This window comes from Otolemur garnettii, unplaced genomic scaffold, assembly GCF_000181295.1.
Source record: "Otolemur garnettii isolate 467f Iridium unplaced genomic scaffold, OtoGar3 scaffold00022, whole genome shotgun sequence".
NCBI lineage: Eukaryota > Metazoa > Chordata > Mammalia > Primates > Galagidae > Otolemur > Otolemur garnettii.
The window spans coordinates 9,566,037-9,592,641 of record NW_003852417.1 but is presented as its reverse complement, the minus strand read 5'-3'; the positions used below and the strand labels follow the sequence as shown (position 1 = coordinate 9,592,641).

Sequence of the window (26,605 nt, the reverse complement as noted above, 5' to 3'; positions counted from 1 at the left end):
TAGACTCTCATTTGTAAATAGGGAAACCTGAGACTCAGTGTGTGACCAGCACTACCCAGTTATTATGGAGCAGACTCCTCAAACTATGCTTCAAACATGAGCATTTCCTTTTAAATGGGAGGAAGTAGATACTGGTTCATATTCTGATTTTCATCTTTTGTCAACCATTCTCACTGAAGAATGCTATACGCACCAGTGAGGGCACTGCTCATAGCATGTGGTGGCCATGTGGGGCCCCGAATCAGACATGCCTGTGGATACAGGCATTCAGCTCCCAAAGAAAAGAACCAGATGCAGTTTTCATTCTCTTGCTCCAAGAGAGATTACGCTCACTGTATCGATTCCCCTTGCCTACTATCAACCCAAATCACTCATGGTGAGAACACTATATACAGTATTTGGCCTCCTTGTGCCTCTTGGTGCTTATAAGATTGATAAGAAAGAAAAAGATGTCAAAAATCCAAGATACTCACTGGCAGATTAAAAGGCTGCACAGAAAAACTACATTGACTCAACTTCTCTCCCACTGGCATCCTGTAAAGCCTTTTCGAAGCCATTAACCTCTTTTTCACCTCCTCTTAGTCCACTTCCTGCTCCCTTTGCCTCGTGCTCTCTGACTCACTTTAAAAAATACTCTCAGAACGGTGTCTTTTCAAGGCTAACACATATATGCATGCATGTGGCCCTGGCCATCTTGGATAACATACTTGCTTTGCTCAGAAAAGAAAAAGAAGTAGAATAATACAAACCATTTTCTTGCTGGGGCAGAACCACTTTTTAAAACCAATTCCATAAAAGTAAATAAAAAACCTAGATTTGTTTTTCCTTCCCACTTGTCCAGAAATCTATAATTCACTAGTTCTTTCATCAAAGAAAAAAAAAAATAGGCCATTTTCAGCATTCCTATGGCAATCTTTTTGGAACAAGAATGCCCTCAAAAGGGAACATTTCATTTCATTCTATTAAATGCAAAAGAAAAATCATTTAGGCTTTAAAAAAGGATGGGTCATGATTTCTATAAGGATATACAAAATAAATTAAGCCAATGTAAACTAGATTGAAAATCTAAAGTCAGTCCACACTCATGTCTTCCCCAGGCACCTTCCCCAGGATGGTCTTCTCTCACGGCATTGTCTAGGCAGTGAGAAGCTCCTACCTAAAGCCATTCCCTCCAGCAGCCTTCCAAGAAGGCTAGCCCAGGCCACTGAGGAAGATTTGATGGAAAGTTTGCGTCTCACTGGCCAAACAGACAGGCAAGAAAACCCCTTCCTGAGTCTACTCTACATCTGTGTTCCAACAGCCTAGGCCACCGCCCGCGACACAGCTATGGCACAGGCCCTAGCAGTCTCAAACCTGAACCCAAGTTGTAAATGTTGCCCCTGAACAAAACGAACCACCATGTCCCCTTATTCACAGGGAACTATCCAAGGCAACTAACAAGACCAAAAGTCTCGGATGTAGAAAGCTTGCATTCACGCCACCTCTACCCAGGTACACGGCCTTGGGTAGGTAGATTCTCCATCCATGGAAAAGAGATGCTAAACCCACCCTGAGGATAATATAACAAACACAAAGTCCTTTTGAAAAACAGAAAAAATCAAGACACATGTAAAACTTCACTCTAAAAATAAAAGTGATATAACAGTTTTTCTCCCTTACCCTTTCCTGGCCCCATGCCTTTCCCTCCTCTCTCGCTCTCTCCAACTGGTGCAATCAGGCTAAAGTTATACTCATGCCCTCTGGACCTCTATTTAGTGTAACTATTCCTTTTCGAAAACTCCAGGGAGCTCTGTAATTCACACAGCTCATCTCCAAGCAGAGAGCTGCTCAGAGGCTGGGGGATTTCGTGATTTAGTGAGCCAAGCAGCCAGAAAGCTGTCCTCTTTGTAAAAAGCAAAGAATCACAGATGATAGCCGTTCGAACAGAAACAGTAAAACTGTGGACTTTGCCACAAGAGCGGCCCCATAAAGCTGCTATAGACACAACACCACGTCTCTAGCTGAGCCAGAGGATGTACACACACATTTATGCCAGGAAAGTGCTGGTATCCAAGGTAGGGAGTTTGGAAGAATTTGAATGCATCCAGACCAGGGGTCCTCAAACTTTTTAAACAGGGGGCCAGTTCACTGTCCCTCAAACCGTTGGAGGGCTGGACTGCAGGCCCCAGGATGAGTCCGCTGCTAAGCAGGACAGGCAATGGTGGCAAAAAAAACCGACGGGCCAGATAAATGTCCTCAGCAGGCTGGATGTGGCCTGTGGGCCATAGTTTGAGGATGCCTGATCTAGACCAATGGTTCTCTCGTCCCTGCCTCCCTTGCTCTACTCACCTGCCCCCACAGCCCATTGTGTAGTGCACAACTCCAGGTACTAGAATAGTCTCTAGAGATCTCCATACTCACCATGAGTCTGATCACTGCTTACTCTAGACTCCAAGCTCCACCAAGGCAGAGATATTTACTGTCCTACTACAGCTTTAGTCTCTTATGCTAACTGCTGCCCATCACCTAATAAAAGATATTTGCTTTTATTTCAAAGAATTAACAAAAGCCACCACCACTTTTTTCAAAGAGCTAGAAGAATGATCCAGACCAACCATGGCAAAATTAAATACCTCCAGTGGCCAACCAATCAAATGAATGAAGTGGGCTTGTCGGGGACTATGGTGAACTATCCAGACATGTGTAAGAGGCACCCACTCCTCAGCACCAGAGCCCTTTTGGGGGTCAAATGACCAGTACAGACAGATATATCAGTCGGTGTTCTAAGACAATGCCCAAACTATGATTTTTATGTGGGATAGCTTAAGTTTAATTAGATAGATCCAGCATGTCTTTAACTTTAGGTGACTCAAACTAAGATGTGTTTCTGGGCCAGATACTTCTGATCAGCTGCCCAGCCTGTGACCTGAGCCAGATTGACCAATTCTTGCTCCCTGACACCCATTTTAAGCCAGACTGGCTCAAATGAACACAAATGGAATCTAGTCACAGTAGCAGTAGCATGACTCTCTCAATGTCAAAATAGGGAGGACACAGGAATGTGGACAACAGAGTTTTTAGAGTGGACTGTGGTGTCCCTCAGCACAACTCCAATCCAATCCTTCTTGCCTGATGCTTTCCCTTTAATTGTTTATCCCAACTCCTGGGTGGATTTGACAAGCAGAAGAGTCCCTTTCATGACCTTTTACCTTTGTCACGACACTGTAAGTTTCCCCCTCGTCTTCCTTCGATAAATAATGTGTTCCAGAGAATATGAAAAAGAGAAAGGCAACTCTTACCCTTCAGGTGGTGACGCCACACTCTCTGCCTTCATCCTGCCCGGGGGGATGTCCATCGTCATCCAAGAAGCTCCACCCTTCTCCCCTCGCTGGCCCGTGTGGTGCACATAGGCATTTAGGGCCAAAAAGAAGAGGAGAAGCCTGTCCTCTGGTTGTAGAGGCCAAAGAAACTGCTGGAAAATCACTCTCACCTGCAGAAGAAAACATCAGCCAACTGTAACTCCGAGGAGGAAATAAATACACCCAAGACACTCTATGACAGAATCCACAGTCCGGGCATTTCACCGATTGGACCCAACTCTGAGAACTCATCGATTTCTCGTGCAGGAGGTGGTGGCCCCCTGTGGAGCCATCGCTCCCACTGGACAAGTGGGCAGCCAGACACATGAATGGGTTTACAGATTCACAGAACTCAATTGAAGGTGAATGCTTAGGATGTCTCCACAGACACAGGCCAAAGAAACATCCAAAGACAAAACCAGGCACTAGAATGAGGACAACAGTCACCCACTCCCATGCAGTTTCTCATAGGAGCATTATTCTCCCAGCTAATTTATCAACAATATCCTGATAAGCTTCAAAATGAACACATTTTAATTCTTCTCAGAGACCAACTTCTGAGTGTTACGGCTCTAACAGAATTAACAGTTCTGCTCTAATTTGAAATCAATAAGTTTCAAACACTGGCCAAATTCAATTTTACCTTATTTCACACATCAGAAATGACTACAGGTCCTAACACAGAGTGCTCCTGTTAACCTTTGCCGGGTGGAGGGTTGGGAGGGTGTTTTAAGGCTGTGTCAAAACAAGTAAAAAGACAAATTTCAGTTTCTCTCTCCAGATAAAGAAAGCAATAGATTCCAATCCCCATCCAGGTAAGTCTCGCCTCACGTTGAGGCATTTTCACAGCTGCACACAAGCATCTAACCATCTATCCATTGATTTTCATGGTTTCCAGTCAGGTTCAAAAGGAGGAGGAAAGAAAGAAGAAGAAAAACATTTTGAGCAAAAGGCAAGACAGAAGTGCCTCTGGCTATGTCAATCATGAAACAAAAACCATGATTGTGGTTCAGATCTGCTGGGAACACTGCGTCAGGATTGCCCACCAGCTGCAGTGCCTGACCCCAGCCTCCAGGGGTCACAGGCCCCAGACCCAACAAATAAGTCCTGGTGTCCCAACAATACCGACCAGCAACTGGTGGGGACAGGGGCCCGGGGAGAAAGCAGGAACACGGTTTCTGAGTTGGGAGAGCAATCCTGCAACATGTTTGGACTTTGCAGGAGGGTAAATTCCCACCTCTAACTGAAATAGATAAGGAAGAAAGATCCAGAAGCAAAATGTAGCTCTGCCCAGACTGAACTTCTATGGAACTCTTGGCAGAGGAGGTAAAGAAATCTCAACAGGAGGGGAAAAAAATCAGTTCAGGAGCCAAAATCCCTCCCCCCTCTTCCTCATTCTCCTCCTCCTCCTTCAAAACCTCCCAGTAGCACACCATCGGGTCAGCCTCCAATATTTACTTTCCAATGAAAGAAATGTTGCTGCACCTTTTTAAAGGGATATAGTAACACAAGTCTTCCTTTCCCTGTAAGATTAATCTGCCTGGGAGATAATTAATTAACTGCAAACAGCTTTGATACCAGTATGTTAATTACTGAAGAAAAAAACAACGAAGCACTTTGGCTACGCAGCACTTCTAAGAAACCCCAAGCACGGCCTAATCTAAAAGTTCACTGCGCGAGATCATCACGGAGAAAGGTCAGTGCCAGCTCAGGGACACGCTGAGAGGTGAGCCACGGTTCCTTTTCACAGACACTGGTACCTGCTGGGCCTTTAAAAGTCAACATCTGAAGAATAAATGCCAACTCAGGCTGTCCCTTTCTCTCTTCCTCCCCCCAAAACTCAAATTCCCATGCCCTGCCCCATTTTCCACCACCATGATTCCTATCTAAAAACTGGATTTTCGGCTCAGCACCTGTGGCTCAAGTGGCTAAGGCGCCAGCCACATACACCTAAGGGGGCGGGTTCGAATCCAGCCCAGGCCCACCAAACAATAATGATAACTGGAACCAAGAAAAAATAGCCAGGCGTTGTGGCGGGTGCCTGTGGTCCCAGCTACTTGGGAGGTGGAGGCAGGAGACTCACTTGAGCCCAGGAGTTGGAGGTTGCTGTGAGCTGTGATGCCACAGCACTCTACGCAGGGAGGCAGCTTGAAGCTCTATCTCAAAAAATAAAACAAAATAAAATAAAATAAATAAAAACTGGATTTTCAGAAAACATGTAATACCCATTAATGCCTCTTCCAGTGAATCTATGTCAATTCTCACTCCTATAAAAGCATTCGCATCTATGTATGGCTTCTCAGCAGATGATAACTATCATTTTCTGCATCCCCACAAGAAGCCAGGAAGCTCCCTGGGAGTTTTTCATACATCTCTGTCCTCAACCACCATGCATGGCCAAATATTATTAGTCCCATTTTGTAGGTAGGACATGGAGGCTCAGGAAAGCTACCTACCTGCCCAAAGCCTCACACCTAAGCAGTACCAGAGCCAGGATTCAAACTCATGTAAGTCTTCCCAATTTCAATTAATGTGGAAACTCAGGATCCTTCCTAGTTGTTGGGGAGTCAAGGAAGGACGGGAAGTGGGCAGAACATGATCCAAATGAGCAGACTTCAGGGAAGAAAAATGTGTACATCCAACATATACTCTGCCCTTCCTGCTTACCTATCCGGTGTTTGTATTAATCTGTGTTCCTAGCTTCCTGAACAGTGTTGGCACATTGTTTATGATTTAGCACTTAACAGATTTCTGATTTTGCTGAGTGATTCAGCAAGATCCTGGAAAAACACATCAAGCTCACTCAAGTATTGCTACCCGCCCTTCACAATAACTCTCTGCATCACCCTTGCACTTCCCTCCACCCTGGCCATACTTCCTGAGGGGTGGACGACAGGCATTCAAAAATGTGTGAAATGATGGCCTCCATCATGGAGAGGGAAAAGGTGAAGATTAAGTGGCATATTGGACTCTTTCATCATCCAGAGACTTGACATTCAGTCTTGGAACAAAAGCCAGGGAAAAGCTAGTGGACAGCAGACAGTCGGCAAGAATGACAATGTCTCCCTCCATGCAGTGCCGGGGCCTCGTGTGGCCTTCTGGATCACTGAGTGTGGCCTTTTTGCTGAATCCAAATTTTACAGAACAAATCCTTTTATTAATTCTATTAATCCTTATTTTTCTGTAAAGTTTGGATTTAGTTGAGGGGCCTTCCTTGGGGTTCTGGGGGGCCACATGTGGCCTTAAGACCACAGGTTCCCACTCCTGCTTCTCCCAGGACTAGAAAGCATAGGAATAAGATTGCTTCAAAAACTATAAAACCAGTGCCTGATAGATCAAAGCAAGACAGTGCAGGTGACAATGGAGCACAGTCTGTGTCTCAGTACTTGTATCTCAAGAGCACTGTGTGTCCCCATCACCGTCCTGCCCACCTTCTTCTGAAATGTGGTCACATCAGTGCTACCCACTAGACTTAGAAAGCCTCCAGTAAGGGACATGTCCTAATATCAGTCTGCATATTGATTATCCCTGTCACACAATGGTGCCTGACATATTTTTGAAACAATTCCTCTCCCCTGAGCCAACAAGACTAAAGACTAAATTAATGCAAAGAATCAATATGGATAATGAAAGGCAGTTTGTCAGTGGTGGAAACAGAGAAGAAAAGTGTGAGATATGGAAGCTGGTTCTGAAACCCAATCCCAGCGGTGGCAAAAGGAAGAGTGTCTTATCCTAAATTTTCAGCATGACCACCCTGATGGTAGAACATCTCAAGAATGGAGATTTAGATGTCAGGACACCAGAGTTTCAGGTATCATGTTACACCCAAAACACATCTCCTTGTTCTGTCTCCAGACTCCCCAGGCACCTCCTGGTGATCTGGATTTCCCTGCATCTTGCCAATAGGGGGTATGTGAGCTATGCAGTCAACACAGTGTCCACTCTCTCCACTCATTCTTAGCAGAACTGAATAAGACATTTATACAGTTGCGTATGAGTCTTGATGCAACTTAACCACCTGAGTTTGATCAACTCTGGGACTACTAAGAGTGAGTTTCTAAAGTTGCAGTGCCGACAGAGAGCCGACCCCTCCCATGATAGCCACCTTTGAGCCCCCTCCTCCTGGCTGCTAGCCAGCTTCCCTGGAGACAGCCTGACCTTGGAAACTTCTACAGGAGGATTTTGCAACTCCGCCTCCATTGACATTGCAGGCGAGGTAACTCCTATGCAGGCTCCCTCCCAAGGCCTCGATAACCAAAAATGTCTCCAGATACTGCTAAATGTCCCTTGGGGGCCAAAATCATCCCCAGTTGAGAACCTATCCTACAGACAGAGTCAAAGGACCTTAGACATCTGTTTGGGAGCTAAAGGTCAGAAAGCTTGGAATGACAACTTGTAGTAGTACCTCCTCTGCCCCTGGGGCTGAGGATATTCCCCCAATGCTTGTTCTTTTAGGATTCAGTCCTGGCATTTCCCTTGTCAGACAACCAAAACGTTTAAAATGAAGAAAGATAAAAAGCAAGTTTACCCTTTTGTTGAAACTCAAAGCATGCTTCATAGGATTTGAGTCTAAAGGTTCGTGATTTTCTCTGAGAGAGTCTTAAATTTCCTAACATTTTCCTAACAAATTTCCTAACGTGCCACAGTGATACAACGGGCACGTGCCCCAGCCTAGTTACAGACATACCACCCGCTATGGCTTTCCACAGGCAGAGCTGCTCCCGCTAAATACACTGCAGGCTCCCTGAGCACTTCCCCACCAAAACTCTAATCTTGTGGAAACTCATTGACATCCCAGGAAAAAGGCACATACATGTCAGTTTCATAGTCTTGCCACTATTCATCAATCACAAACCAATTTTCAATGAAATTGGAGAGTAATGAAATTAGATGAATAATAATGGAGGCGAGATTAGACCCTACCTCTATCTTGCTTAACTAATGAGAATTGCCACCCAGTGCTTTTTTCTTAAATAAAATTAAAATGCTGTGATCAGACTGCCATAACTGAATTTAGTGTGCTAGAAAAATCTTACTGATGTTGAAATCCTATAATCCAAAGTTGTCAGAACCACACATCTCCCAGTGGACAGACAGTAGATGACTGAGGTTATCCCTGAACTATTTACTTTTCCTAAATTACCGAATTTTAAGAAGTACCTTATTAATATGACAAAATCCTTTAATTAATGTGATTTTTTTAAATCTGTCCTGAAAAGAAAATGAAAAATTCTCAAGGTCTAATATATTCAGGGACAAACCAGTAAGTGCTTTTAAAGCAAAGCCTCTAAATGATTTTTGAAAGGTTAGTATAAATTAAGTTTCTCTTGGACACTCAGAATGAGTAAATGCAATCTCATATCCAGAAATCCCAACGGCTTGATGTATGTAACTAAACACCACCTTCCTCTCCTTGGGTTCTGCGTTTCTAAACAACTTCCCCCGGGGGAAGAGGGGAGACAACAGGGATACAGCTGTGTCACCTCCCCAAAGCAATCCACAGAAAGAAAAACAGACACAGTCTGACCAGGAGCCTACCTGGGGCTGTATGTGCACATCACAGGAGGAAACACCAGCCCAGCATGGTCACTCTGAGTGGCCCCATGCAACTACCAATTTATACAGGCCCAGGGAATGAACTGCCCAGGCCCATCCACCTTGTGGCTGAAGACAGAGGCTCAGGCTACAACCAGGAAAAAGGCAGGCCAAACCTGCCCAGCTGGAGACCCTGCCTCCGTCGCCTCTGTCTCTGTGTTTTGAATGGGTGACATATCAAATGACTGTCACCAGCACACAAAAGAGGAACTGAGAGCAAGTGTCTCTGGAGAGCATCTGGAAAAACCACACTGAGCGGTGATAACAGAAGTACAAACTGGTTCAAAGAGACCCTTCTAGAGGACATGACAGCGATGTTGTATCACGTCCCAGTTTCCCATTTTGGAATGTATCCTGAGGAAATAAGTCAGACAAGTATTCAACGATGTATGTACAAGGAGGTTCATTGCATTATTAATTATTCATAACAGTAAAAAGTCAAAAGCAACCTAAAGGTCCATTGGTAGGAGAATAAGTAAATGGAATGAGAATAGCCATGCAATGAATACTCTTTAGCCATTCTGAAATAATAATAGGAACACCTCCCATATACTGAGCTGGGCCCTGTGCTAAGTGTTTACATGTCTCAACTTATTTAATCCTCACAACACTTGTACAAGCCGTGTTTTTATTGCATCCCTTTTACAGACAGGGAAACTGATAAATAGAAAAGTTAACTCACTCCGTGGAATCAACAGCTATTAAATGACAACTCTATGATTCAAACCCAAACAATAAATAAAGCCATTCTCTTAACCACAACACTCACTGCTTGTAGATCCATAAACAAACAATCTCAGTAAGATAAGGAAAATAATTACAGTATAATATATGGCATGATTCTACCTTTGTAAGATGTTGAATTTTTTGGAATGGAATAAAAATCTATAAGAATATACAACAAAGTGTTAGATGCATTCCCTCCGGATAATAGAATGTACAGTGATTTTTGCTTTCTACTGCCTGCCTGTCAATATTGTGTGCCTTTCTTTAAATGAGCAGGCATTATATAATACTTAGGAAAACGGTTATTTCTATTTGGAAAAATAAAAGCTCATAAGCAGTTTTAGTCAGCATCTGGGCAGGGGGGAGTGAGAGAGAAACCAAGGGAACTTTCAGACATGCAAAGGAGAGCACCCCAGCAGAAGCACTCCTCCATCCGAGGTGTGAATCATAAGCCGCTGCTGGGCGCTCCTGGGAACGTGGAGGACAAAAGATAACCCGGTTCTTACCCTCAGAGCTCATAGGCGCTCGGAAGAACATGTAGGAGGGGAAATAGATAGTAGATAAGTAACTGCACTCCAAGGCACAATGCCGGGTACCACGCGGAAAGGTATGGAGGTTTCAGGGAAGTTAGTTCAGAGTCCTTTGGGACTGGAAATTAGGGACAGTCACACGAATAGGCAGCATATGGAGCTGAGCCTTGAGGTCAAATATGAACAAGTGAAGGAGACTGGTAAGAGTAAGAAGGCTCTTCTTCAAGGAGAGGAAAGAAGACATAAGACACAGTGGCAAGAAAGCTTGTGGTTTGGGCAGAGAGCAGACAGTAGTGGAGCTCGGCTATAGGAGGTAGTCCTTGGAGCTGGAGAGATTGACAGAGATTATTAATACAAACTGTGCACCCGTACTCTTCATAGCTTTGTGAACTAGGAATGACTGAGGTGGGCACTGTCCCTGGGAGAAGAGGACGGATTGCCTGTGGCTGTACAGAGGATCTGAAGGTACAGAGGGATCAGACTCCAGGCTTCCTGTATGATTAACCCAGGAACCAAGTCAGAAATATAAAGACCTCTTGGCATTCCTGCTGTTCTTAAACATCTAAAAAATTAGAAGCTGCCATCGGGTACTCCAGTCCGCTAGGAATTCCAGTGATCTGAAATAATAAGCAGTGAATCCCACTGGTGCCAACTGAAATACAGACAAGAACAGAAACATTGGCGACATTTCATTTGTTCATTCCACTTTTGGGATTCCATTTAATCTGTCTCCACCTGACAGTCAGAGTAGGGGTCGGTACCAAGAATTCAGGAAATCCTTGACTTTAGATGGGAATAAAAAAAATCTTTATTTTCACTGATCTTCAATTGAAATTTAGCAATTCCTTCCATTAAAAATGCAGGCATTGGCCCAAGATGTTAGCTTTCTGTCTTAGCAGTACCTATGACTTCACATTGAGAGAAATGTGAATAATTTCAACTCTATCAGAGTTGTTGCAGAGATCCCAAAATATCATTTGTGCTCATTATTACTTTGGAATCACATTAGTTACAGACCTACTGCTAGATTTTATTTAATAAGTTAACAAAGAAAGCACATATATTACTAAATTACAAATTAGTCTAACTATTTAGATAACCGTAATTTAATACAATAGGATTCCTGTATATTTCTGTGACTTCTATTTTTTGCATTTAAAAGTGCTATTTTGAAAGGGGGGGGGTCATTAGCTGCTCCAGACCACCAACAAACCATTGCTCTAGCTAAAGTATTCTTAACCTCCCCAATCCAACCCCCTTTTTTTTTGCCTCAACCTCTCAACCTGTGGGTCACACCCCTTTTAACTGTATTAAAGGTTCGCAGCATTAGGAAGGTTGAGAACCACTGCGCTAGAGATTCTATCAAAATGTAAGTCACACCATGTCACTACCATGTTCAACCCTCCAATGTTCATTCTACTTACAGCTTCTACCACCCATCTTTCCCCTACTTTACTTGTCCATTCTCATCTCCTATACCTCTAACCCTCTGTCCCTCCCATCTGGCATCAGGTATCCCTGCTAATCTTCAATCAGGCCAAGTGAGGCACATCCTGCCCCAGGCCCTTTGCACTAGCTGATCCCAGGTGACTGTATGGCAAGGCCCGTTTCCTCCTTCAGGTGTCTGCTCCAGTGATATCTTTTCAATAAGACCTTCCTTGGTTATCCTATCTAAAATGTCAACACCCTCCCAAAGAATTCCTGCCCACTTCTATGTTTTACTCTAATCATTAGCATTTGCCACTCCGTAAAATAGATTTAAACACATACAGGCATATATATATATATATTTACTGTTTGTTTCCCTATGCCAGTATGAGCTCCATGAGTGCTCCTCATGCACCATTAAATTTCTAGTGCCTAGAATCTCATCTGACACATAGTAAGTTCTTAAAAATTATCCTGTTGAATTAATGAATGAATGAATGAATTGGCTGACATTTGCAATATATCCCATGTTAGATTATAGTCTCTCTTGCCCATTGCATTAACTGGGAGAATAGAAAAAACACAACAAATGTCCTTTTGAAACCGTGCTCACCACAGAAGAAAAGTAGCTAATTTATCAGCTACTGAGAATTCAGGGGAGGAGGTTACATTTTTTCCTTAATTAAGACAGTTTTTACCAAAGACAAGATAAATAACTTCTAATGTACGCACACATACAAGTTATCAATTGGCTCAAATTATATCATAAAACAAATGCAAAAAACATTAATGGAAAAACTGAGTTATGGCATAAAACCAATAAAAGTTCACTATCCCTGACTGCAATAGAAGTGGTGTTGGTTGATGAGATCATCACACAGAGTCTACCTGGCAAATACAAAAAGGAATGGACAGCGTACCTACCTACTCACGAGCTAACGCAGGGAACATATCACCACCAGACTTTGTTCAACTTAAACTGCAATTGTTCAAATGCAAAATTACCCACTTTAAGGCACTGCTGTTACATATTAAATTTATGTATCTTCAGACATACATATAAAAAGCACTTCGTCCCATTCTATAACCCAAAGGGCTTTGTTTTAACAAGAACAACCACTTCTTTTAGTATGATCTGCCAATCACAGCTAAGACTGGATTTCTTGTTGTTCTTATAAAATGTAAGCAAAGGACAAATAAAGTCCTCCATTTCTCTGCACTTATTTTATCTGCCCTTCAAGACAGCTCTATCATAATCTCAAGAGCCAATTCCTGACCCCAGACCTCTCCCCTACCCAACACCAGGCTCCCACTGGCCACCCCACCCACCAGCACTTGCCTCTTTCAGAGCATTGAACTGGCTTAAGAATAATTTACACACCGTCTCCCCACTTCACTGTGAGCTCTGCAAAGGTAGGATCTATTTTTTTCTTAGTCTATGCATCCCTAAAGCCCAGCAAAAATAATGAATGAATGACTGAACTTCTTTAATCCCTTGATTAAAGAGTCAGGCATTATTATGACTTACCATTTACAGATGAAGAAACTGAGGTTTGAAATAGTTAAGTAGAAAGCAGAGGTGGCCAGCCCAGAAGCCAAGCCTGGCTCTCCGACAGCCCGTGTGGGGAGGCTCATCATACTTTGCTCCTGCTGGGGATGTTTTCTTGTCTGTCCGTACCTACTGGGCACTTGTCCTTAAAACAAACTATACGTTGGCCTTGTCTCCCTAAAGGAGTGTGGGGACAATACCAATGACTTTTTTTCACTTCATCCCCTTTCTGTAAAGAGCTATAATGCATAGGGATGGGAGAAGAGTCACAATTCTTTCCGTGCTTACTTTTATAAAGTATATACATTCAATCTTCCTTATAGTGCCCATTGCAAAATAGCTTTTCTAGAAAAGCATTATACAGTGCTTAATTTTGCCAGACATTACCTGAAGCATTTTATTATAGGCCACCTAATGCTAGACAAATACTATTATTACTCCCATTCTGCAAATGAGGATTCTGAGGCCACAGAGGTTAAATAACTTGCCCAGCCAGGAAGAGAAGGAGCTAACATTCATTCAGAACCGGAGGTAAGAACACAAACTCTGCCATAAGCCTGCCTTGATTTGAAAGTCCAGCCTGCCACTTTCTGGTTGTTTGACTTCACTAAATCTTTAGGTTTCCTCATCTGTTGATAGATAGGTGGATATAAATGATAACAATAATTGAATATAAGATGATAATAGTATCTACATCTTAGTGTGGTTATGAGGATTAAATGGGATAATATATGTATATATCACATATACAATAACAATGTCTGGCACATCCCATAACTGCCACATCAATACTATTATTATTTTTATCAGTAAGTATTGCCAGAGTCCAGAGTACGAAGTGGATGCTAATTTGACCCGCTCCAGTCAACACAGAAGTAGGACCAGCCTACAGCAATACTGGGGAGCCAGCAAAGTCCGTTCTACAGGGATCTAATTTCTTCAGCCCCTTCAGAAACATTCTTGTTCTATCTCTGCAAATATGCCTGTGTCCCTCTCATACCAGTAAGGAAGGCCATGAGGTTAGTCTTTAAACTCTGGTGTGAAGTGAGGCCTCTGGACATTTCCTACACCTATTAGGGTTCTTTGGACACAAGCAACAGCAACTGGTTGTGACTAACTCAAAGAAACATAATTTTCTCCGAAGGCTACGTGAAGCTTCTAGAATCAAAGAGAAGTCCAAAGAGCCACCACTGGAAAAAGACAGGACCCAGGGCCCTTCTGAGAGACCTGGAAGCAGAAATTACAGGAATAACTTATAGAGGAAGAGGTCTGGCCAGGGAATCATCACAGGTACGAATTCACTACAGCAGTGGCTCCGGTCCTCAAGTCACACAACTGACAGAGAATCTGGCTGGCTGAGCCTCCAGCACCTGCCCACCCGATGGCTGTCCTGGGCAAGGACAAGAAGCCAGCAGGAGCGGCCTCTGGGGATACCCTTGGCAGTTACTGCCCCACCAACACAGGCCCAAAGGAAATTAGGGGGCTTCAGATGTGTGACCAAAATTCCATTTAATCTCCATCCCTGACCTTTAAAAAAAGAAGAAGAAAAAGAAGCAGCATAAAGAATTTCAAGCATCAAGGAACAGAGCAAGTTATCTGAGTCACAGGGACCTAGTCGGGTGGGGGGCCTGCAGCCTCAAGGCCACATGTGGCCCTCCAGATCCCCAAGCGCCACCCTTTGACCAAATCCAAACTTCACAGGACAAATCCCCTTATGAAGAGAATTCATTCTGTAAAACCGGATTCAGCCAAAAGGCCACACTCAAGGATCCAGAAGAAAACATGTGGGCCCAGGACCCCAGGCTCCCTACCCCTTGCCCGTCTGTCCTTTACATCCACCATCCACTTCACACTCCTCTGCCTCAACCCAGTCACATTATGCACTGTCCCCAAATGCACTGTGCACTCTTCCTTCCAAAAGTCACTGAAGCTGTTCTCTCTAATTGGAGTGTCCTTTTCCCTTCTTTTCCAGTTAATTCTAGTTACATCTTTAAGAAATCGGCTCAAATGTCTCCTCTCCCAGGACACGTTCTATCCCTTCCTTCCCATACACTCACCCCTAATGCCCACTAGCCACCTCTATCTTGTGCTTACAGAACCCCATTTCTTAGCAAGACAGCGATGTCAGGGTCTGCTACATCGCAGACAATGGGACATGTGTGGGGAATTATAACTGAATGGATGTCCCACTTAGAGAGACAGGAATTTTCCTGCTCAAAATGGAGGGGGCGGGGAGCTGCTGGCAAGGTGCCTTCACACATACCACCTCACCAGGGGTCCAGGGACTCTGGTGAGCGCCCTAATGAGGCTATTGTTTCTCTGTGCCCAGGCCAGGCCAGCACCTGACAGTGCTTTGGCATTTCCACAGGACTTCAGAAAAGTGTTTATTGCTGCTAGAAGAAAACCGAGTGCTTTTTCTAAACCATAAATCCTCAGCCAAGTGTCTATTGCTATAATAAGTTGCCACAGTGACTATTTATTTTATGGGGGTAAGAAAAAAGTTTCACTTAACTTTTGGAAAGATATGACAAAGTAAACACGATGGTTTATATAGCGTCTGGCTAGTCCATTATTTGGAAGGTAGTAACAAACGTGTTTACACTTCACAAACATCCACATCCAGTCAGCTCCTAGAAGCCATCCTGGGAGGACTTTTTTAAATGCTTTGAACTACCCACGCTGACTAATTCTATACTTCATCAATATGAAAAAAAATTATAAAAATAATGAGATCCTCAGGCAATGCAAGGCAAAAGAGTTTTCAATTGACTTATTAAAAATAATGATCACATCGAGTCTCCTTTCTCCAGTCCATTTCCTAAATACACTCACGTCTCTCTGAGTTCCCAACTTCCCTATATAAAGAACCAGGAGGGGGCAGCACCTATGGCTCAAAGGAATAGGGTGCTGACCCCATATACCGGAGGTGGCGGGTTCAAACCCAGCCCCGGCCAAAAAAAAAAAAGAACCAGGAGGAAGTGAGCTGGAAGGAAGAAAAAAAGATCCCCAGAAGAACACTGCATCCTCCAGCGAGCCCAGCATGGCCCAAGCTTTGGGGACAGCTTCAGGCATCATCTTTGGACAGATGCAGAAAAGCAGTCCTCCCTCCACACTAAGGAGGAGCACACAAACTCCAGGTACTCTTGAGTAAAGCACGGCTTTCTTCACCCGACTTTCACAATCAAAGTTTCCATGTCTGTGAGTTTCCCACTGTGAGTTAGTTTCAACAGGGCAATTCAAAATAGTTTCATGCTCCACCCATTTGGTAGTCTCTGATGAAGTTCACAACAGAATGGTGTAAAATAGGGTTTTGTACCTACCAGGTACTGTGAACAGTATTTGGGTGACAGGCACATCTTTAGCCGGGACTCAAGCATTACAAACATGATCCAAGTAATCTAAAATATTTGTACCCCCTTAATATTTTGAAATTTAACAAAACAGAGTTGGGTGATGGTTGAAGTTCATTGCATAGACTTGGAAAAAATACTATGGTATTCTTTTGCAGTTTGTCTACATTTCTCAACTCACCTAAGCAGCCCACACTAATGAGCACTCTTGTCTCGTCAAGGATGTGCGTCTGCATGGATGGACACACGTAGCAAGTGTGTGGCCTCGTTCCCAGAGGAGAAAACTCCCCTCCTCTACACCACATAGTGCTCCGGTCCCAGGACTCAGAACCACCTCGCTGTCCTCTCACTAGGATTCACATCAACTGGGGTGAGGTAATCGGAAAACTAATCCCAGAGTCTAAAAGGGCTTGCATGGAAATGCTTGCTCAGTTGCTCAAACTAACTTGAAAAGGAAGGGTTTTAAAACAGGAAGGTCTGCTGTGTGTCCTTCACTCTACTGCTGTGGGTAACAGGGATGACGGATACAGAGAAACTAGGAGCAAACCCCCTGGAGTTCAGGGCCTCACTGTGTAACTGTGCAGCCCTCACTCTTCATGTCAAACCCCCACATGAACAAAACCAAATGAGAAGGCAAAGTGTTCTGCTTTACGTGAGGAGAAGCTGGGAGACGAAAACTCAGTGCTCATCACCAAAAAGATGTACCACACTGACACTCTATTTCCAACTAGCTCAAAGAGTCTGGGAACCTGCTTACGAGGCCCAGTTCTCAGGTACTGCATGAACTTTCACAGGACTCCTATTTGCCCATCTCAAGAGAGGTTACTTCATGGGAACTGTGATTTAAGGAGAATATGAGAGCATATGGGGGCATCAATACCTTTTTACATTATGGTAGAAACAGACAGATGGATGGATGGACAGACTAGACACTGCTACACATAATACTTTCCCTTTACATTTTTAACCAAGAGGACACAAGCTTTGTCCAAGAAGCACAACCCTGAAATACCTCCTCAAGGGGGAATATTGTCCAGGCAACATCTAATCACCACGGAAAGGAGGTTGGGGGCCTATGTCACTGGCCTCTCAAAGGTACCATGCTTAAAAACTGAGAACTTAAAAACCTACAAGGAAAACACTGCCCAGAGGGTGTGATTTATCGACCTCAATGACAAGAATGCTAAAAAGCCCTTGCCAGAACCCAGGCATCCCCTACTCATTCCAAATCTATAAACCACATACTATAACCACGAAGTTCTCCAATATCTTTGACCAATTACATTTTTACCTCAAGTAAATCATAGGAAATGCTTTTAGGTTTACCTTAGCACATCCATCAGGGCTTAGGAAAGCCAAACCAGTCCACAGTGGAATAAGAAAAGCATGTTCAAGCCTCCAAATTTAGACTGCTAGCATTCTCTTATCTCAACATACTAATTTTCCAGGGTTTAACTCAGTATTCCCAAAAGAAGTCTTACAGAGGCTGCAAATGACTTAACTGATCTTTGGAGTAACTTTAATTCTATGGCCTTATTTACACTCTCATTCCCTACAACTAGAAATTGATCACTGGGTACTCTCGCCTCCTCTAAGGCCCCATCAGACTATCTGTGACATTCATCACTGATCTTCAGGCTGGTGTATTCTGCCAAATGTGATGCAATTGCTAATTTTATGTACCAACTTGGCTGGGCCACAGGGTACCCAGATATTTGGTCAAACATGATTCTAGGTGTTTTTGTGCAGGTGTTTTTAATTTAATTGGTGAACACTGAGTAAAGTGGACTGCCCTCCGTAACGTGGGCAGGCCTCATCAAATCAGTTGAAAGCCTTGAACAAGAAAGAACTGGCCATCAGATTGCCTCTGGCCTTCAACTGGAGCACTGACTTTCCTGGGTTGCCAGCCTGTGGGCCCACCCTGCCAATTTGGGATTTGCCAATCTCCACAACCATGTGAGCCAATTTCTTCTAATAAATATATTTCCAAACATAAGCATACTCTATTGATTCTATTCCTCTGGAGAATGCTGGCTAACACACATGGGTCTCGGAAAACTGGCCAGGCATACCTCTCTTCCATGTCTTTACCGGATATCCATGGGTACAGAGGAAGAACCAGATAAGAAAGGATCCTATTGAGACACAGAGAGTGGCTTATCACCACGCCCAGGGTTCCCCATCAGACCTCCCCCTTTATATGCTGGAAAAGGCTGGTGTCTCCTCACGACTACTGTCTGCATTTAAGCCAACTTGAAAGCAACTTACTGGTGATAATCAATGAGAAAATGCTTAGTATCCCAGCACAATTGTTCCTATATGCTTACTCATGGTTCTAATTCAACTTACATAATATTCCAAAGCAACACGTACAAATGATGCTATTAAAGAACAGGATTTGTAGGAAGACTGTGTTTTTTGTTAATCATAAAATCACCAGGCCATGGGAGAAAACTGCAGGGAAAAATTAGTGATATGCTCAGAATTATTCATATTTAGAGCCAGAGCCAGGGTTCAAATACCTAATCTTCTACAAGTGCTGGTGCCCTATATATCTGCACACAGGGACATGTATGTGCTGATTTACTAAGAAGCTGAACTCAGCTCCCTACCCTCAGCCTAAGCCATGTTCCAAGTAGACAGGCATAGACACAAACCCAGCCCGACACTCACCCCCTCTCTCTGCTCCCTTTCATAACCAAGCTACAGCTGTGTGCTCTGCACATTCTCACCTCATTCATTTTTCAAGCCAGTCCCACTTGGCTTAGGTCTCACCTCTGCAACAAGCCTCCCAAACTATTACCATACTGGCACCTATCCGTTCTTCACAGCCCTCACAGATGATCTTGTATAAATAGAAATCAGTTCCTGACACTCACCTGCTGCAAATCCATTAATTCCTTTCCACAGCCCTCAGAACTTGGCCTAACAGGTAAAGCATGATCTGGCCCCTAACCTCTTCTCCAAACTCCTCCCAGCCACCCCCACCATGTTCTCCTGAAGTGACTCTCATTCTTGCCTGAGAATCCTCAGCCCAGAGTTTCCGTTCTCCCACTCTTCACTGGATGGACTCCTGCCTGTCACTCAAAAAGAAATGCCTCTTCCTCCAAAGGTTCTTCTCTGACCTTCCCATCTACACTAATGCCTTCCCCACCCTAGTTATCTCTCCCATGAAGTCCTTTTCAGTATTTACCACTACTCAAACTTTGCATTTATTTAATATCTGTCTCCCCACCGCTTTCCCCCAGATCTGTTTGTTTTACATTATACCCAGCACCTAGCAGAGTATATATGTAAGTATTCAAATGCTTTGAAATGAATGCATGTGCATATTTGAATATGTGAAGGGAGTATACCTATGCCTCAGTAAGTTACTCATTAAGTGAACCTTGTTGAGCATCTGGTAGGTGCTAAGTTGACTGATCAGTGGGACATCAGCAGGATACTTCATTCGTTTGGGACTTCAGTAATCCCCCTGAAGCTGGCTGCTGTCAACATTCACTGCTTACCTGTAATATTACTGGCTAAAAGCAGATCTTACGCCTTTATCATTCAACACTTGTGCAACTGAAGACACTATTTACACAGCGTCTCTTCCAAGCAAATAAATCACAGCACAAGGTTCTGCAGGATACAAAAGAGAATGAGCCCCCTTGCCCACAAAGAAAAATACTACAACCTAGTCTAATCAATATTTTTAGCTTATTAAAGAGTTAACTTTTATAATGTGTGCATGCTGTGAAGTTTCAAAAGATGACCTAGAGAAATGATAAAGATGAGGATGGAAATTCTAAATCAGCTGCTACAATTTATTGTGCATTCTAAACATTGTTATTGTGTTCATCATAATTGGGTATTCACTCCACGCTTCACATAACAGCAGGTCCCTGAAAAAATGAAATAGCAAAAATCTTTCTCGTCCTCCCTCATTTCGATTTACTCCTCCTCCCCTGCTCCCATTAAGCACCCTGGGTAGTCACGACTGGCAAGCAAAAGTGAGCTTCAGGATGAAGTTCAGACTTAGCCACCTCCAAGGACTCCAGATATCTCACTGCCCTCCTGCTCTGCCCTCACCAGACCTAAGTGAAGCTGTAAGATGCAGGATCTGGAGTCAGAAGACCCCCAGTTAAATCCAAGTTCAAGGCTTCCCTTTGCTTTAATTTCTCCATCTGCAATATGGACTTCCTAACCTCTGTCCCACCTTTCGCTTATCACTCAGATGCTCTGAGGACTGAAAGGAGATATCCCCTGAGAAAGTTCTGGCAAACCATAATAAGTTACACAAATGTGGCCAAGTCATTGTGATTGTCATCAGGACTTCAATATTTAGCATCTTATATTGTCTTATCTTGTGCTCATTGATCTTGAGTCTCCAGATCCACTGTCAGGTCAAGCTCAAAGACCACATTGTAGGACTGCCTTCCCTCACTGACTGCAGTGCTGCCCCACGGCATCCACACCCAGCACCCACAAAGTAAATACTTTTGGGTTAGTTACTAGTTAACTTATTTGACAGATTTGACTCAGTGTGCGAAGTGTTCTGTCATTCTCAAGGGTCTTTTATATTGATAAACACATTTTCTGGAAAATAACCAATGTTTGCTTAGCCCATGATAAGATCTATCTTCCTCTTTTCCTATCCAGCTGAGAAGAATTCCACTGAAAAGCAGATTATTTTGGTAAAGGAAAAGAGAAAAATTTTCTAATGCAGTCTCCAAGGTTCTTTTTAAGGCTGAGACACCAGACCAAAAAGTCACTTGATAACTGCAAGCTACCTCTACCTGTCACTGTTCAAAAAATTCAGTCTAAGATCCTACTAAGCATAGGGCATAGTGTTGGAGCTGCCAGGGAGAGAATCCCGGCTTCCTGTGCCCCAGCTGGTTGACCTTGCATAGGTTACTCAGTCTGTCTCTTTTTCCTCATCTAAAATAGAGTAATAATAGAACCCACCTGCTAACTTTACCATCCGGATGAAATGAGTTAATACATATAAATAGCTCTTAGTTGTTAACGCCTGGTACAAAGTAACAATAAATACCACAGATCAAGATACCTGTAGCTGACCGGACCAAGACCCCCAAAATCAAAGTGACATAATCAAGCCAAGAAGCTGTAACAAAAGAGAGATAAGGGCTGGAGCATACCGGATTCCGCAACATCCATCTTCATGACACCTGATTAGCTGGGGCCATAAACACTCCCACCTTCCCCTACACCTTGACCTACCCTGGATAGTGTCCTTCCCCCTGGTAAGAATTCACCCTGTGCTGCTGGCCTTCTGTATGACTCAGGGTGTGCCCAGGGACATTCTGTCTACTGGATAGTGTCCTTCCCGCTGGTGAGAATTCACCCTGTGCTGCTGGCCTTCTGTATGACTCAGGGTGTGCCCAGGGAGGTTCCACCTACTGCTGGCTCCCATCAGTGGAAACTTCCTCATGCTGTTGTTATGAGGATTAAATGAGATAAGGCCTGGAAAAGTGCCTAGCAGAGTATCTGGCATATGGTATGCAGCCAATAAATGTTATCTGTTAAAGAAACAAGAAGAAGGAAGAGGAGGAGGAAAACCCTGTGGGGCCTGCTCTCTCCAAGCTGACACATCCCAACCCCAAATGCCAGACACAGGCAGTTGAGTTGTGTGGTGGAGCAGAGGGATGCGTGTCTGTGAAGGATTACAGCGAAGGGCAAGACTCAGGAGACAGGAGGGGCCTGCAATCCCCATTCTTCCTCTTCCTTCTTAGAAAAAAAGATAAAGAAGATACTTAGCTGGTGCTTTACTGGCAAACCCACGCTCCAGAGCATTGCATTTTTCATATTTTTAATATTTCTGAAGAGCAAAGACTGCTCTGACCTCCCAGTTTGCTCTCATACACCTAACCAACAAAAGCTTAGATAGGTGAAGTCATCAATGGCTTTCGTCTGTGATAAAAGGGCTCAGACACAAGATTAAATTAAAACAGATCCCACAAGTCTCCTTAGTGGGATGCTTTGGATTCAGCATTCTCAAGCACTTCAACATCACCTTCTTCTCCCCATCCCTAGATTGACAAAAACTCCTAGTTCTGAAATAAACTTCACATTAGGACAAGAGAAGGAAGGAATTCGGTGGGAAAAAAGGGAAGAACTGGAAGAACTAGGAAGAAGAAACCGTATCATCTTCAGAACAGGAGAAGAAAGCACACACCATCTTGGCTGGTCCCACAACGAAGCCCCAGTCACGCAAACTGAATGAGTCAGTGTCCTCAAGATCACAACCCAGGTAAGGAATGGGACCGACACGTTCTACCACCCTGTTTCAGCTCCAGATAGACGGAGAGAACAAAGCACTTGGACATACACCTTCAGTAAGGACACAGGTGCTCAGGAAATGCTTGTTTCCTGTTTCCCTGGGCAAGTATTTGCAAGTAGTCTAAGAAGCGGGGCAACCAGGAGTAACTTATACAATCCTAAGTGAATGGTTATGCAAATCACTTACGCAAATACACGAAAGGAGACAGGAAATGCTTTTGAACTGGTTTTCTTCAACTGCCCCCACTCTTTTCAGAGGGTAAAGGTGTAAAACCAAAAGGAAGGCTCAGGAACCGCAAGTCTACTTACTCTCTAGGACAAGAAACACCTCCGCCCCTCCCCCTACCCTCATGCCGGGTCACCAAACCAGGGCCCCGGGTCACTCTGGCAGACAGTCCCTTACTGTCTTCTGCCCCTCTGCGGACCGCCTAAGTTAAGCCCTCGGTTCAGTCTCCCCGGCCGAAATCGGGGGAGAGATACCAAGGGTGCAAAAGGTGCACTTTTCGCAAACAGGCGAGAAGGGAACCAGCAGGGATGGGGGTGCAGAACGAACCCTGCAATGCGAAAGGCGCCCAGCCAGGCTCGCCGCGGCCCCTGCCGGCAGGACCATCTCGCTTACAGCCCAGGCCCCTGAAGAGGTCGGGCGGCCACCCACCGGGGAGCGGAAAAGAGGAGTTCCTGACCCTGGAGCACCCATCCCCACCACTGATTCACATGCCGAGAGTCGCAGACGATCCCACACCGGCCCAGCTAGCCCCAAGCCACCCCAGCCGGATCGCGCCGGCAGTCCCTCGGGTGCAGCGCAGCACAAGGGCAAGGGCCCCGGGTGCGCTCCTGCAACTGTCGCGGGGCGCCTAGCACCTCGGCAGGGCAAAGGGGAGGGGAGGAACGACTGGAAAGAAGGCGGAGCAGGCGGCCTGAGAAGCACTTACAAGCGCCAAGAAAGCGCCTCCTCTCGAGGAAGGAAAGGAACAGCTTCCCGGCTAAGGAAACGCCCCGGGGATGCCCCTATGCGAGGGGCCGCCTTTCCCGGCTCACCGAGTCTCCCTCTTGCAACGGGTCCTCCAGCCCACCTCCCACCCCACCCCATCCCACCCCATGGCCCGAAAACTGATCCTAGATACCTTCCCGCGGCTTTTAAAGAGACTCACACACCGTTTCGGCCGCCCGCAGCTCACGCAACAGGCGGAGCCTTAGGGCTCCAGCGACGGCGGGCTCTGGGGACCGGAGGATGGGGCTCTGCACACCAGGCGCTCAGAGGGATGCAAAGTCCCCGGCGGACGTAGACCTGCAGAGCCACCTGGACCGCGGGGACCTGGGGCAGCAAAAGGTGAGAGAAGGTGCGATAAAGTTGCAGGGTCGCACGGAGAAGTCTCCGGAGCGCGCGGGGCTGTGGGCACGCAAGCGGGTACCTGCCGGAGTCGGGGAGCGCCGGGTTCGCTCCGCTCTGCGACGCCGCCCGCCCTCGCTGCAGGGATCAGGCCTCGCGGCGCGGCTCCGCGCCCGCCGCCGCCGCGGCGAGGACAGCCGGGCGGCCCGCGTCGGTGGGTCAGTCGGTCCGTCTCGTCCGGCTGGAGAGCCCCACCGGGAAACAGCGGGCGGGGCGGGGCGGGGCGGGGCCCGTCGCTCGGCCGCCGCCCCATTGGTCCCCGCTCTGCCAGCCGGCTGCGCCTGGCCGGCAGCCGGACGCCCCGGGCCGAGGGCGCGGGCGCTTGCGGACTGCGGGGCTCAGACTGCGAGAAGGCGGAGGGGGTGAATGGATGGACTTAGACTCGGCTCTGCAGGACGCGCACCCGCGCCCAGGCCCAGGTGCACAGTCACCCCCGGAGCGTCCGGCCCTGTCTGGGTGGAAGCAGGAACGTGCCCCTCTCCTGCTACCTGCACGCTCCCCCACTCCCGGGCCGAAGTACTGCGGCCCCGCGGGGAAAAGATGACCTCCTGCCCGGCCCCAGAATCTTCGGTATCCCCTTATTGAAAGTCGGGGCCCTAGTGACACTTCACAAATCTGCGCGGGTTTTCTTAAGAAGTCGTGAGCCCCCAACTTGTTTTAAAACAAAGTGCGAAGGAAGATACAGCCCCATTCCTGTCGATGTTTGCCTCCAGTCCGCTGCCTAAAGACTCACGCACGGCGTGAAATCGGGTAGATTGTCCCTTTCCTCGACTTACCAAGTCAGAAGAGGTAGCTGGACATTTGCGCCAAGCAGGTACACCTCATATGTAGAAGAGGAATGAGTGGAGCCCGTCCCCTTTCTGAAGGACGAAGGTTAGAGGGAGTCCGGGGGAAGTGTCTTCAGCCAAGGTTGAGGAACGAACCAGGACCTTATCGAGGGCAACGTGTGGTCCAGAAGGCATGGCTGGCCTCTCTGCACTCAGCGAGAACGCACGGTGACAGCCTGCAGGAGAAATGGGACGCTTGGGACCCACCCCCGCGCTCCCCCTCCCGCCCCCAAACTGCAGATTTTTAAGTTCTGCAGACGTGCAATAATTCCTCGGAGCCAGCTGCTCCAAGCTGTAGGCGCCCAGCGTTCCCTGGGTTCCCACCCCATATCGTGCTCTCTGTCAGCCGCCCCCAGCCCTGCAGCCGCTGACCACTCATCTCAGGCAGGCTCCTAGTGAAAGCGCACGTTACAGGCCCTGAACCAAGCGCTGGGCAGGGGATGGGGGCAAAGGGTTGTATAGGAGAGGAGACACGCTTTCCTGACTGATCAAATGTTCTCTGGGACCTATGGGTTTCTAGTTGTTCTTTCTTTTATCAAAAACCCACATGCCCACATTGGGAGTCAAAGAAAAGGGAGCAATGCTCACAGTATCTTTTAGGTTTCAAAGAAGAGGTAAAATCTGCACTTTAAGGGGAGATTTGGCCTAGGGAAGAGGATGGCAGCATACAGGAAGGGCAAGGGCCATCTTCCCTGGGAGGCCTGTGGACCCACCAGACTGCGGAAATTTAATGGAAGGCAAGGTGTGGCACAGGTGAATATGAGCACCGTTTGGGGCCCTTTGTGTCTAATCTCACCCCTCTTTGGTTTCTGCCACCGTCTCCTCTCCTGTGGAAGAGGATCCAAAGCACTTGTCTACACTGCTGTTTGCAAGCAGCTGAGGAGGGTAATTTTCATACACAATTCATCATATTTAGCGTAAGATCTAAGATTATTCCAAAAATGTGTTTACATTTTATCAGCACCTTAGAAGAATGTGCCCAAACCTCTACCAGCAGTTAGCTATTTAATCATTTTAAAATCACTAAGTTTGTCTGAAAAGTCCAGCTGTGTTTATTTCTAAAGGAAATATGTTCAGAATCTCTTAAGCACTGCAGAAGTCATCTGCAGTGCAGAAGAGTCAGCAGTAAGGTCCTTCTCACAGGGACTGGATGGCACATGGCCTGAGTCAGAGGGCCCCTATGGAGTGTGTGAAGCTGGGGACAGAGGGGGTATCCTCCACAGGGGGCATGCAGGAGCAGGTGTGAGGAGGGGTCCAGACCTGAGGGTCCGATAGATTGGGTTTCTCACCCTGCTGCACCCTGTGGGCACTCAGCCTTTCAGCCTAGGTTTTTTGGTTTTTGGTTTTTGCAGTCATCTGCAAGAAAAGTTCCTCTCAGAAGGTGCTCATTTGAAACAAAGGAAATAATATACAGGATAGAACCAGTGGACAATAAAGGCTGCCTTCCCCCCGTCCCCCCAAACAATAACAAAGTTAAGCCAGGCAGTAGTGAATTCACCCCTGCATGTGCATGGATGAGCACACACACATACATGTGCACGCCCACGCACACACGTCCTCAGCATCTATAGCCCCTTCTTCTGACCT

At 45.8% G+C, this 26,605-nt stretch overlaps 1 protein-coding gene across 2 annotated transcripts in view; it reads right to left on the bottom strand.

Annotated features, from left to right (window-relative positions):
* Positions 1-24,258, bottom strand: part of KCNS3 (potassium voltage-gated channel modifier subfamily S member 3) — a 38,076-nt gene extending 13,818 nt beyond the window's left edge. The window contains exons 1-3 of one of the 2 annotated variants that reach the window (XM_023511887.1): positions 24,214-24,251; positions 23,957-24,116; positions 3,279-3,469 (exon numbers count right to left, since the gene is read on the bottom strand). The gene's annotated coding sequence lies outside the window, so the exon portion shown is untranslated. Of the gene's footprint in view, positions 1-3,278; positions 3,470-23,956 lie in introns of both variants that reach the window. The other variant, XM_023511886.1, reaches the window with a different exon arrangement.
* Positions 24,259-26,605: the final 2,347 nt, after the last annotated feature.